We start from the raw sequence: 14,190 nt of genomic DNA on the forward strand, positions 1-14,190 counted from the left end.
CATTGATGGCACCTAAGGCCAGAGAAACCTCTAGAAAGAGGAAAGGGAAGACAAAAGCTTCCATCAAGGGTCTATAGCTCAGTGGTAGAACATTTGACTGCAAATCAAGAGATCCCTGAGATACCTCAGGGGATACATTTTCTCCCACACAATTATTGGAAGCAACTAAGGGTGGAACATCAAGAGAACTCCATCATCCTTCATGAAATCAGAGAAGATCTAAAAGCAATGAAGGAGGAGCAACAAAGACAAGGAAGAGACATAGAAGAGCTCAAGGACAGCATTGGTTCCTCAAGAAGGAAACGCCACCATCACTAAGGTGGATTCATTCCTTGTTCTTATTTCTTCTGTTTTTCGTTTTCTATGTTATGTGCTTATCTGTGTTTGTGTCTTCATTACATGATCATCAGTAGTTAGTGACTTTGTCCTAAAGTTATAAATGTCCTATGAATCCATCACCTCTCTTAAATGAAAAATGTTTTAAAATCAAAAGAACAAGAAGTACATGAGTTTCGAATTTATCCTTGAACTGAGCTTAATTATATTGATGTGGTGACAATGCTCTTGTCTTCTGAATGTATGCTTGAACAGTGCATATGTCTTTTGAAGTTGTTGATTAAGAATGTTAAATATGTTGGCTCTTGAAAGAATGATGACTAGGAGACGTGTTATTTGATAATCTGAAAAATCATAAAAATGATTCTTGAAGCAAGAAAAAGCAGCAAAGAACAAAGCTTGCAGAAAAAAAAAATAGGCGAAAAAAAACCTGACTGAGATTTACAAGGTGACCATAGCTTGCTTCATACCAACAATCTCCGTGGGATTCGACCCTTACTCACGTAAGGTATTACTTGGACGACCCAGTGCACTTGCTGGTTAGTTGTATCGAAGTTGTGACAATTATGAATTAAGATCAGAGCACCAAGCTTTGGAGCCATTACCAGGATTTGTTCGAGCCTGGAGATCACAATTTCGTGCACCAATTAGCCACAAGGTGGCAACTCCATATCATCCACAGACAAATGGACAAGCTGAAGTCTCTAATAGAGAACTAAAAAGAATCCTGGAACGAACTGTAAGTACCCGTAGAAAGGATTGGGCAAGAAGCTTGGATGATGCTCTGTGGGCTTACAAAACAGCATTCAAGACTCCTATAGGGACCTCTCCATACCAGCTTGTGTATGGTAAGGCCTGTCATCTTCCCATGGAATTGGAGTATAAGGCCTACTGGGCAACCAGATTCCTAAACTTTGATGCCAAATTAGCTGGAGAAAAAAGATTGCTCCAGCTGAATGAGCTAGAGGAATTCAGACTCACTGCTTTCAAAAATGCCAAGCTTTACAAAGAGAAAGCAAAAAGGTGGCATGACAGAAAGCTGTCATCTAGAGTCTTTGAACCAGGACAGAAAGTTCTGTTATTTAACTCTAGGCTCAGGCTATTCCCTGGGAAACTGAAATCCCGGTGGAGGGGACCATATGTGATTACAAGTGTGTCACCATATGGCTATGTGGAGCTTCAAGACATTGATTCTGATAAGAAGTTCATTGTTAATGGACAGAGAATCAAGCATTATCTTGAAGGCAATATTGAGCAAGAGTGCTCAAGGCTGATGCTAGATTAAAAGCTCAGCAAGGTCCAGCTAAAGACAATAAAGAAGCGCTTATTGGGAGGCAACCTAATTTTTCCTTATCTATGTTAATTTTCTGTTTTCCATTTTTATTTTACATTTTCTTTAGGATGATGATCATGTGGAGTCACAAAAATCAAAGCAGAGTCAAAAAACAGCATTAAAACAGCTCACCTTGGAGGAAGAGCTTACTGGCGTTTAAACGCCAGTAAGAAGTATCAAACTGGCATTTAACGCCAGAAAGAAGCATCAAGCTGGTGTTAAATGCCAGAAACAAGCACCAAGTTGGCGTTCAACGCCAAGAACGGGGAAAAACTGGCGTTTAACGCCAGAAACAAGCAGCAGTCTGGCGTTAAACGCCAGGATTGCACACTAAGGGTGTTTTGCATGCCTCAATGGAGCAGGGATGCTAAGTCCTTGACCCCTCAGGATCTGTGGACCCCAAGGATCCCCACCTACCTCACCATTCTAATTCAAACCATTCCCCTCCCATACCCACCCATTCACACTTCTCCTTCTACTCCCTTCTATCTTCTTTTGCTCAAGGACGAGCAAACCTTTTAAGTTTGGTGTGGAAAAAAGTGGAATCAACATACTGAACTAGGAGAATCAATAACACTATCTGAATTCTGAGTTCCTATAGATGCCAATCATTCTGAACTTCAAAGGATAAAGTGAGTTGCCAAAACTGTTCAAAAGCAAAAAGCTAATAGCCCCGCTCATAAGACTGATCTTCATAGATGTTTTTGGAATTCATTTTATATTCTCTTCTTTTTATCCTACTTTTTTTTTAGTTGCTTGGGGACAAGCAACAGTTTAAGTTTGGCGTTGTGATGAGCGGATATTTTATACGTTTTTTCTGTCAATTTCATGTAGTTTTTAGTATGTTTTAGTTAGTTTTTATTATATTTTTATTAGTTTCTAGGCAAAATTCATATTTCTAGACTTTACTATGAGTTTGTATGCTTTTCTGTAATTTCAGGTATTTTCTGGCTAAAATTGAGGGAGCTGAGCAAAAATCTGATTCAGGCTGAAAAAGGACTGCTGATGCTGTTGGATTCTGACCTCCCTGCACTCGGAATGAATTTTTTGGAGCTACAGGAGTCCAATTGGCACGCTCTTAATTGCGTTGGAAAGTAGACATCCAGGGCTTTCCAGAAATATATAATAGTCCATACTTTGTTCAAGGATAGATGACGTAAACTGGCGTTCAACGCCAGTTCCATGTTGCATTCTGGCGTTAAACGCCAGAAACAGGTTAAAAGTTGGAGTTAAACTCCAGAAATAGGTTACAACCTGGCATTTAACTCTAGAAACAGTCTAGGCACGTGTAAAGCTCAAGTCTCAGCCCCAGCATACACCAAGTGGGCCCCAGAAGTAGATTTCTGCACTATCTATCTTAGTTTACTCATTTTCTGTAAACCTAAGTTACTAGTTTAGTATTTAAACAACTTTTAGAGATTTATTTTGTACCTCATGACATTTTAGATCTGAACTTTGTACTCTTTGACGGCATGAGTCTCTAAACTCAATTGTTGGGGGTGAGGAGCTCTACTGTGTCTCGATGAATTAATGCAATTATTTCTATTTTCTATTCAAACACGCTTGTTTCCATCTAAGATGTTCATTCGCACTTCAATATGATGGATGTGCTGATCCGTGACATTCATCACCATTCTCAACCTATGAACGCGTGACTGACAACCACCTTCATTCTACCTTCGATTGAATGAGTATCTCTTGGATTCCTTAATCAGAATCTTCGTGGTATAAGCTAGAATCCATTGGCAGCATTTTTGAGAGTCCGGAAAGTCTAAACCTTGTTTGTGGTATTCCGAGTAGGATTCAGGGATTGAATGACTGTGACGAGCTTCAAACTCACAAGGGTTGGGCGTAGTGACAGACACAAAAGGATCAATGGATCATATTCCAGCATGAGTGAGAACCGACAGATGATTAGCCGTGTGGTGATAGTGCACCTGGACCATTTTCACTGAGAAGACGGATGGTAGCCATTGACAACGGTGATCCACCAACACACAACTTGCCATAGGAGGAACCTTGCGTGCGTGAAGAAGAAGACAGGGGAAAAGCAGAGATTCAGAAGACAAAGCATCTCCAAAACTCCAACATATTCTCCATTACTGCATAACAAGTATTTAATTCATGCTCTTTTATTTTTCGCAATCCAAACTGATAATTATAATTGATATCCTGACTAAGAATTACAAGATTACCATAGATTGCTTCAAGCCAACAATCTCCGTGGGATTCGACCCTTACTCACGTAAGGTATTACTTGGACGACCCAGTGCACTTGTTGGTTAGTGGTACGAGTTGTGAAAAGTGTGATTTACAATTCGTGCACCATGGATAGTGATGAACATGCCTTTGTATTGGAACAAGTGGGGGTAACCAAAACTCTCAAAGAAGAGGAAGTGGTTGAAGACTTAGGAGATGCGAAACCTCCATGGGAACCTCAAGTTATAGAACCTCCCTCTAAGGAGCTTGAAATTGTTGTTGAGGAGGATGTGCAACCTCCAAAGCATATTATAGTTGAAGACTTTAAAGAGGAGATGGAGATTAAAGAAGAAGAGGCACAACCTCCCATGCCCTTGGTAAGTAATGAAGAAGAGAATGAATTGGAAGAAAGCTACCAATTGAAGAAGCTTGCAAAGAGGTGGAAGTTGTCAAGGAAGAGCACAAGGGAATGGAGTTTGAAATCACCTTGCCAAAGTTGTTGGAGACCTCTCTCCCAAAGTCATTACCATCCAATACAACATTCAAGTGGGCAAAATACTTATCCTTAACCTTTACTTTCCCACTTGAATATGGGCTACTTGAGACAGATGGTCAGCTTAGAGCTCTTTGTGGCTTTAAGAGTAAGAGGGAGATGGTTAGTGGTTGGCAACACAATCCTAGGTTCATTGTGGTAGGAGGCTCACGGCTGAATTACCATGGTTGGAAGATTACTAAATTGTATGGGTCTAGGAAGCTGTTTGGATGCCTTAGGGAGAATTCAAATTACCTGCCACCCGGTTGGAACATTGATTATCAAAACAAAGACAGGTGCAAAAGCAAGGTTTGGGACCCCGGAATTCAGTCTAGCAATTAACACTCTTGGGGCCTTGTCACTTGCTTAAACTTGCTTGAAGGCTCTTTGTGCCTAGTTTGGGATCCCGGAGGCCATTGAAATTTCAAACATTGGTGGGGATTCTTGGACGAATTCAAGCACAAGCCACCATAACAAGGAGCTCACCAGATGTCCAACTTAAGGACTTTAACTAAAAGTGCTAGGTGGGAGACAACCCACCATGGTATGATCGTTCCTTTTCAGTCTCAGTTTTATTTTATCTTGTTCTACTCTTAGTTTTATTTTATTCTATTTTCATTAGTATTCATTCATAATGTCTGCATCAGCATCTGCATTCTGCATTTTGCATAAAAAAAAAATCCCGACGTGGAAGCGTCGCTAACGCGTACGCGTCAGGTGTGCGTGTGCGTGCACCAAAAGAATTGAAAAGAAAGTTGAGTAGGAGTGGTGCTGGACACGTGCCTAGCGCACAAGCAAGTCCACGCGTACGCATCCCTCACGTGTACGCGTCACTTGCAATTTCAGCCCTCCACATGTACGCGTCCCTGACGCGCACGCGTGACCATGAAAAAATTGGCGTAAAAGCGTGCTAAACAGAGAGTTGTGATGGTCTGCGGCTGGCACTGTGCTAGAGGCACAAAATCATCCACGCGCACGCGTCCCTGACGCATGCGCATCCTTTTGCTTCCAGACCACCCACGCATACGCGTGGGCGACGCTTATGCGTCGAATGGCGAACTCAGTTTTCACGCGTACGCGTGATGCGAGCGCGCGCGTGGTGCGTTGTTTATTTTCCTTACTTCTTTCTTCTCTCTTTTCTCCTTCTTGCTTCCTCCTTTCTTACTTTCTTCTTTTTCATTCATTACCTTCTAATCTTTATTCTCTTTCATTCTCATTTATTTATTACATTTGCACACTTTCATTCATTGCATTTCCATCTTGTGCATGTTTTATTTTCTTCTCTAAGTTTATTATTTTACCATTAGTGTTAAATGTTCTTATTCAACTGTTGTATCTTTTCTGGTATTATTTTGGTGCTTTGTGACTTATTTTACACTGTTGGATGATATTATTTATCTATTAATCCAATCTTTTCTGACACCTGTGTTCCTTTTGCATTGACATGAATTTATATTGTCTTTCATTACCTACTATCTCTTCCTATTGTTGTAATTTTTGCACTTTTGATATGCCATTTGTTTCTACTGTTTTCTCACTTGCATGTTGTAGCTACCATGTAATTGAGACCCTCATTATTTGGCATTAACCCACTCATATTTTATTTGTTTTCTATCTTTACTTCTGAGTTATTCTTCTTCCCTTTTCTCTTCTTTCAGGATGGCCATCAAGAAGGGACACGGAAGACTTTTACATGGGGCAACAAACAAGTCCATCTGTACAATCTTTGGAGAAAAGCATCAGTTGTAGCAGCCCGTTCACTTGCACTTCTTTGCATGCACCGAGGACGGTACAATCTTTAAGTGTGGGGAGGTCGATACCGACTTCCGTGGGTTAGTTATTTCCTATCCCAACACCAATCATTTATTTTCCTTGTTAGTTGTTGCATTTGCATGTTTGTTTGCATGTATGTCTTTCTTGGTTAAAGTAATGAGTTTCTTTTCAAGACCCTTTTTACAGTACTTCACTAATTTAAATTGAAAATTTGTGTTAAACTTGTTTGAAGATTATAATTTGGAACATAGTTTATAGCTGAGAACACACAACCTGTGAGTTTTGAGCTTATTTATATGGTTACATTACTTAACCATAATATTTTTCCTTGTGTGTTTTCTTCCCTATGATTGCAATCTATATTTTGTTCCATTCTATATGTCCATTGTTTAGTGTATTTACATGCTTGCATATGATTGAGGCCATCATTTGTTATTAGCTCACTTATCCCAAATAGCCTACCATTTCAATTGTATTTGTTTGCCACTTTGAGCCTTTTAATCCCTATTTGTTCTTTATATTACCATATCACTAGCCTTAAGCGGAAAAACAATTAAGTACCTGATTTGAATCTTTGGTTAGCTTAAGATAGTGTGTTAACTAAGTATGGGGAATTGTGGGAAACCTGGGTTAATAGGGAATGTGTTATGTTTTTACTTTATTTAAATATTGGGAATTTGGGCACCTACTCATGTGAAACCAGAAAAACCATATGCATTGATATGTTATGTTTGTTTTAATGTTCATAAAAAAAATAATAAAAAATCAATTTTACAGCATAAATAATTAAATAAATAAATAGGGGATAAAATTACCCCAATGCTAAATAAAAGATAAATGCATATGTGATAAAATTAAAGAAAGTTTGGTACATGAGTATGTGAATTATACAAAAGTGGGAATTTTGGGTAGCTAGGCATGATTTTAGAATTACATAAAGTGTGTGTGTGTTAGGTAAGAGCTTTGGTTAGTCAAAGATTCATATTATAGCTCACTTGGCTATACATGTATCCTCACCCTTACCTTAACCCCATTATAATCTGAAAAGACCTCATGATGTTTGCATTGATGTACTAAATATTTGTTGATTGGTTAGATGAAGAACAAAGTTTGGAAAGCATGACTAGGGAAGAGTAGAGTGATTGACCCTAGACACTTGAGAGATTAGAGTGCATACACACTACCAGTGAGGGTTCAACGCTTGATTCTATGTTCTATGCTTTCATGAGTTGTCTTCTCACAAGTTTACTTGTCTTTACTGTATGATTTGAATTAGTGGAATCTGAATTATGTTTGTCTTGGAGAACTTGTTTACTTATAACCAAGTAGATAGAATCATCTCAGCATATAGTTGCATTCATATATAGGTTGAATTGCATGAGTCTTACTTTTTTCCTATTCATTCTTTTTGTCTCCTTGAGCTTAGTATGAGGACATGCTAATGTTTAAGTGTGGGGAGATTTGATGCACCACTATTTCGTGGTACATTTTGTACTTAATTGAGTGGATTTTATCCACTGAACGCACACTTATTCATATTATTTGCATGATTTTACAATTCCTTCCTAGTTTTGTTCTATGATTGAAAAATTGCTTCCTAAACCTTTAATTTGTGTATTTTAATTCCCCTTTATACCATTCGATGCCGTGATTCGTGTGTTAAGCGTTTCAGGCTTTATAGGGCAGGAATGGCTTAGAGGATGAAAAGGAAGCTTGCAAAAATGGAAGAAACACAAGAAATAAAGGAGACAACCAGCGAGCATCGACGCACACGCATGGCTCACGCGTGTGCGTACCTAACGTGTACGAGTGAAAGCGAGTTTGCACAGTGACGCGTGCGCGTACCTGACGCGTACGTGTGACTGACGCATACTCGTGACATGTGCTACCTGCAAAAAACGCAGAAAACGCTGGGGGCAATTTCGGGCTGAGTTTGGACCCAGTTTTCGGCCCAAAAATGCAGACTAAAGCCAGGGGACAAGCAGAGACTCGAGACACTTTTCATTATTCACAATTCTAGGTTTAGATGTAGTTTCTAGAGAGAGAGGCTCTCTCCTCTCTCTTGGGTTTTAGGATTTCTCTTAGTTTTAGGTTTGTTTCTTCTCAATTCCAGGTTCAATGTTCCTCTAATTTAGTTTCTCTTCTACTTTTATTTATTCTAGCATTCTAGTTTATTTATTTTCCTAATTTGGTTTATGAATTCCATTTTAGATTTGATTTCTTTATTTAATGCAATTTGAAGTATTTCATATTTATGATTTTAATCTAGCTTTTTACATTCTTAGCTTGAATTGATTAACTGGAGACGCTTGAGTTATCAAACTCCTTGTTGATTGATAATTGGAATTTGCTGGTTAATTTGGATCCCTCTAAAGCTAGTTTTTCCTTAGGAGTTGACTAGGACTTGAGAAATCAAATTGATTAGTCCACTTGACTTTCCTTTATTTAGTAAGGGTTAACTAAGTGGGAGCAATGAACAATTCTCATCACAATTGATAAGGATAACTAGGATAGGACGTCCAGTTCTCATACCTTGCTAAGAGCTTTATTAGTTATTAATTTAATTCTCGCAATTTACTTTTCTTGTTCCCTATTTGAAAAACCCGAAAAGATACTTTTCCACAACCAATAATAAGAACACTTCCCTGCAATTCCTTAAGAGACAACCCGAGGTTTAAATAATTTGGTTATTAATTTTATTAGGTTTGCTTTAGTGATAACCAAATTTTTGTATGAAAGGATTCTTTATTGGTTTAGAAACTATACTAGCAACGAGGAAGCTGAGAAAACGGTATCCTGCCGCTGAGTCAACCAAGGTGTCGATGTTGGGGAGGGAAAAAGAGTCTTTTGGGCATGCTTTGTTCAGATCGGAGTAATCAATGCACATTCTCCATCTTCCGCTGGCTTTTTTGACTACGACGACATTGGACAGCCATGTTGAGTACTCGAGTTCTTTGATGAATCCTGCTTCTAGCAACCCTGCTGTTTGTCTGGCGACTTCTTCGGCCCTTTCTTGCGACATCTTTCTTCGCTGCTGGGCTACTGGTTTGGCATCAGGTTTTATGACTAGTTGGTGGGACGTGACCTCGGGATCCAGTCCCAGCATATCTGATGGTGTCCACGCAAAGAGGTCGCCGTTTGCCCTTACAACCTCCATGAGGGGGCCCTTGAGTTCGTGGGGCAGGTTCCTGTTTACGAAGGTAAACTGATCTGCCGACTTCCCTATTTGAAACTTTTCCATGTCCCCCTCTGGCTCAGGTCTTGGCTTGTCCTCTATCCGGGCGTCCAGGTCTGCCAAGAACACGCCAGCTGCCTTCTTAGATTCTTTCCTTAAGGAGAGGCTAACGCTGTCGCATACGACTGCCGTTTCTAGGTCTCCTCTTATGGAGCCAACTGTTCCCTTGTCCGTTATGAACTTCATTGTCAGGAACTTAGTACATATTATAGCTGAAAATTCGTTGATGATTTTTCTCCCCAGGATGATGTTGTAGGCAGTGGAATCTCTGAGGACTACAAAGTCTGCCATAACCGATTTCCTGGCATCACCGGTTCCCAGGTAGATTGGGGGAGAGATCGTCCCGTCAGGTTTAATGTAGTTATCGCCTAGTCCCATGACTCCGTGATGGTGATTCTTGAGGTCAGACTCCTTGAGCCCCATGGCGTCGAACACGTTTCTGAATAGAATGTTAGAATCAGCTCCCGTGTCAACGAGGATTCGTCTGACTAATCCTGTCCCGACCATTGCGGTAACCACCATGGGGGGGTTCTCGGGGAGATCGTGAAACCATCTATCTTCCGGGCCAAAGGATATCGTGGGAGCTCTTTTGTTGGTGACGGGGCCTTCTGTCGAGATGGAGAGTACTCAAGTATCCTTTTTTGCTGCCGATTTGGATTTAGGAGGGCTATCGCGCCCAACCACGATGTTGACCACGAAGGTTGGGGGGTTATTGTCGTCCCCCATGGGTTCTTGCCTTCGCTTGATAGTTCGGCTGCAATCTTCTTCGGATCGTTCTCGTTCTCGTCTCCTCGGTTCTCTGATGAGTCGGGAGAATTCACTCAGCTTTCCTTCTCTGATGGCCTGCTCTAAGGCATCTTCGAGATCGAAACAGTCTTGGGTTTTGTGACCAAATCCCTTGTGATAATCACAGTAAAGGCTTTTGTTGCCTTCCGTCCTTTCTTTCAATGGTCTAGGTCTGGATAAGATTCCCTTGTCTGCAATTTGTTGGTAAACCTCTACTATGGGCGCCGAAAGTGGCGTGTAATTCGTGAACCTTCCTACCCGTGGGGGTTGCCTGGTCTGCTTGCCAAGGGTGCTGTCCCTGGGGGCCTCTTTGTACCTGTTGACCTGGGTGGTCTGCCAAGCTGGGTGGTTTGGGAGCTGCCGCTTGTTGGCTGCTACAACCTGACTCACTTCCTCATCATTAATATATTCCTTGGCCACGCTTTGGATTTCTTGCATGGACCAGACATGCTTAGTAGTGATGTGCTTTCTAAAGTCCTCGTTTAGCAGGCCGTTCGTTAGGCAGAGACTAGCGACTGAGTTCGTGAGACCGTCAATCTCCAAGCACTCATCGTTGAATCTGTCTAGGAACTTCCTAGTCGGCTCTCCAGTTTTTGGGTAACCCCTAATAAGTTGATTGGGTGTTTTGCCTTGGCTATGCGCACTGTGAACCGAGCCAAGAAGCTCTGAGAAATGTCTGCAAAAGCTGTGATGGATCCTTGTGGGAGGGCGTTGAACCATCGTATCACTGGGCCAGCTAGTGTTACAGGGAACGCTTGGCATCTGACCGCGTCGCCTACTCCTTCCAAGTTCATTCTTGCTTCAAAAGCTGTGAGGTGCTCCTGAGGGTCCTTAGTCCCATCGTACCTCATGTCCGTCGGCTTGTCGAAGTTCTTCGGAAGCCGGACCTTGAGGATTGAGGGGTGGAAGGGGGTGGCTCCCATGATGATGGGATCCTGTTGTTTCTTCGCCCTCCCTCTTTGGGACTCCCTCCGACTCTCGGACCTATCCTGGGTAGGTCGGGAGGTCGCCTATGTATGCGCCTCGTCGTGCCTTGTTGGGCTCCTTTCTCGGCTCTCGTGTCTTCGGGAGGGGAGCGAGTACGGGTGCGGGATCGGCTGACGTCGCTGTGGGAGTGGCTTCTCGCTGCCAGTTCCCGCTCAAGATTTTGTACTCTGTGTCTGAGTTCTTGCATGATCTTGGCGCTGTCGGCCCCTGTTCCTCCGAAGGGACGTCTTTCGGGGGTCTTAGTGTAGATTGGTTGGTTTGGCTGAACGGAGGATCTTGCTATTCGCCGGCACGAACTGTCGAGCTCGCCCTGCTCAGGCGGGTTCCGCCTCCTTCTCGGAGTTCCTCCGACGTGGGGGATCGCTCCATGCCTGCTCTAGGGTCCCCACAGATGGCGTCAATGTTCGTTACCTGAAGATCTCGGGTGCTCGATAGGTCGGATGTTGATGAGGGGAGGAGTGGTAGAGACCCTGAGTCGACTTGGGGCTGAAAGGGGTGTGAACTGCGAGTTGGGAACGCCAGAGGTAATGCGACGAAGGGGGGAGGCCACCTGCAAGGACACTCCGACGATCAAGTCAGAGTCCGTACGAAGTGATGGCCGAATTGTAAATCATGTTGCTTGTATGCGAAGTTTGTATTCGTAGGTTTTGATGAATGACAAACCAACAAACGACATGAAAGACAAACCAACAAACAACTTGAATGAACAAGCATGTTGAAAGATCAACCAACATTCAACGTTGAGGAATGAAGAGTTGAAAGCAACACAACAACAACAAGAAACTCAAGTCCACAACATTTGAAGACAAGTATAGTGTCTTAGGACTTAGGTAACTTCTTGTTAAGAACCAATTGCTAAATCTCTCAACACACACTCACAAAATGTTTTGATGCACATCTTGCAATTCGATGCTAGCCAAATGGTTTAAAACTTGTTTTCAAAGGTACAAAAGCATAGGAATTGACTCCAACAAGTTTGAGATCAATCCTAAGTATTTTGAAGTGATTTTAAGCCATTCTTTAAGGTTTGCATCGATGCACACTCATCTTGCATCGATGCAAAGCATGCGACGACTTGTTGCATCGATGCAAAGATGTTTGCATCGATGCAACCTAGCTGAAAATTCAAATTTCAACTTCAAAGACACATTTGCATCGATGCAAAGTGTTATGCATCGATGCAAATGATTCAAAAACATAAAAAAAACGGCTAGTTTTGACAAAAAGGCTCCATCCCATTAACTCCCCAGCATTTCTAAGGTTTGGGGAGTCTATAAATAGATGGATTGAAGCCTTATTTCAAATACTTGAGTATCTGCAAACTATCTTGTTCATATTCTTTCATTCTACACATTTTAAGGTGTTATAATACACAATTTGAGAGAGCAATATCAATTGGTTCAATAGTGCTAAACTTGTAATCATACACTCTTCTAGAGAGTACTCATTTCGTCTCAACAATTCTTTGAGAATTGTTTTCTTGAACACTTTGTAAATTGGAGTGTGATCTCCAAGGTTGAGTCAAGAGTTATAAACACTATAGTCGGTGAGGATACCAAAGAAGTATACTAAGTACTCAAGGCAAATCTTAGAGAAGGTATTTCTAAGTGGAGTAGGTTAGTATACGAGTGGTGATCATATACCGTGAGGTGTTAGAAACTAAGGACTCGGATTGTAAAAGGTTTTGCGCGAGCACCTTGAAGCTTGGCAATAGTGGAACTTCTCAATAGCGATTGAGAAAGAAAGTGGACGTAGGACAAGGATTGTGCCGAACCACTCTAAATAGCGTTTGCATCTCTCCAAACTCATCTCTTCAATATTATTGTCTTTTACCTTTGAGCAAATAAATTGTGATCGAAAAGTAGCTTCGTAAGTACTTAAGGAATAGCTTAAGTCCGATTGGTGAAAAGCTTGATCAATTTATTTGAGTTGGTGTCTATTGGAAAGTAAAAGCTCCTTATAAATGCTTAGCAATTGAGTTAAGCTCTTGGAAAAATACTAGTACAATAACACTTTTGTATATTGTCTTTAACTTTCGCAAAAAGATTCATTGTTGTTGCAATACTCAATTCACCCCCCCTCTTGAGTAATTGTGCATAGGTTCTACACGAATTATCTAAAAGTATGACGTACCTTGGAGGGAGAGCTATCCTCTCCCCTTATATACTGTGCTGCGATGACCTAGCCCATTGGTTAAGGAGCTTGTGAGCTGTCCTAATCCACGTGGGAGGGGCAGGTCGTCTCGGACTTCGGGTCGGGGCTTTGGGCGCTGCCCCGAGGATACCGACCCGGACGATGGCATGGTTCGTACGGATGGTAGGTCAGACGTGCCTTGGGTCGGGTATTAGGAGCCGACCCGTTGAACTCCTTTCTGTTGAGGAGGTTTGGGCCTGGGTCGGGGTTGGTGCCCCGACCCGGCGGCTAGTTGAGCTGGACTCGGCGGTCCGTAACAAAAGACATGTGGCATTAAAAAAAATATTTGCATGTCTTTTTAACATATGATTCTATTTGTTGTTTGAAAAGATGTGACATTTAGAGCAAATGATAAAAGAATTGAAAGAATGAAATAAGAATGACTTAGAGATTAGGACACGAGATTCATGTTCAATTGTCAATGATCCTTAAATCAAGGGTTAAAGATGCCTTTGGTTTTAATATATATCGAAATTTAAAATACAAATACTTTTGTTTCTGCGAGTTTACTTTTGTTGATTTTGTTTGATTGGTAAAAAAGAAGTAAGACATTATGTATTAAATTTTTTTCATAAATAAATTATACATAAATACAATAAAATAAATAAATGTACACAATTCGCGCAACGCACCAACTTTACACTAGTGATTAATAAAAGGATAAAACTAAAACACTTGCCTTTTAACACATGAAGCAAGGATTGTCATCTGTCTATTCTTTTTCTTCCAAGAAATTTATAAGTTCCATCTCATATTATATTAAGCATTACACAAATTTTCTTGTTAGAATTGATTTTTATTAGAGCAATCCTCTAA

The sequence above is a fragment of the Arachis ipaensis genome, chromosome B04 (assembly GCF_000816755.2).
Source record: "Arachis ipaensis cultivar K30076 chromosome B04, Araip1.1, whole genome shotgun sequence".
Lineage (NCBI taxonomy): Eukaryota > Viridiplantae > Streptophyta > Magnoliopsida > Fabales > Fabaceae > Arachis > Arachis ipaensis.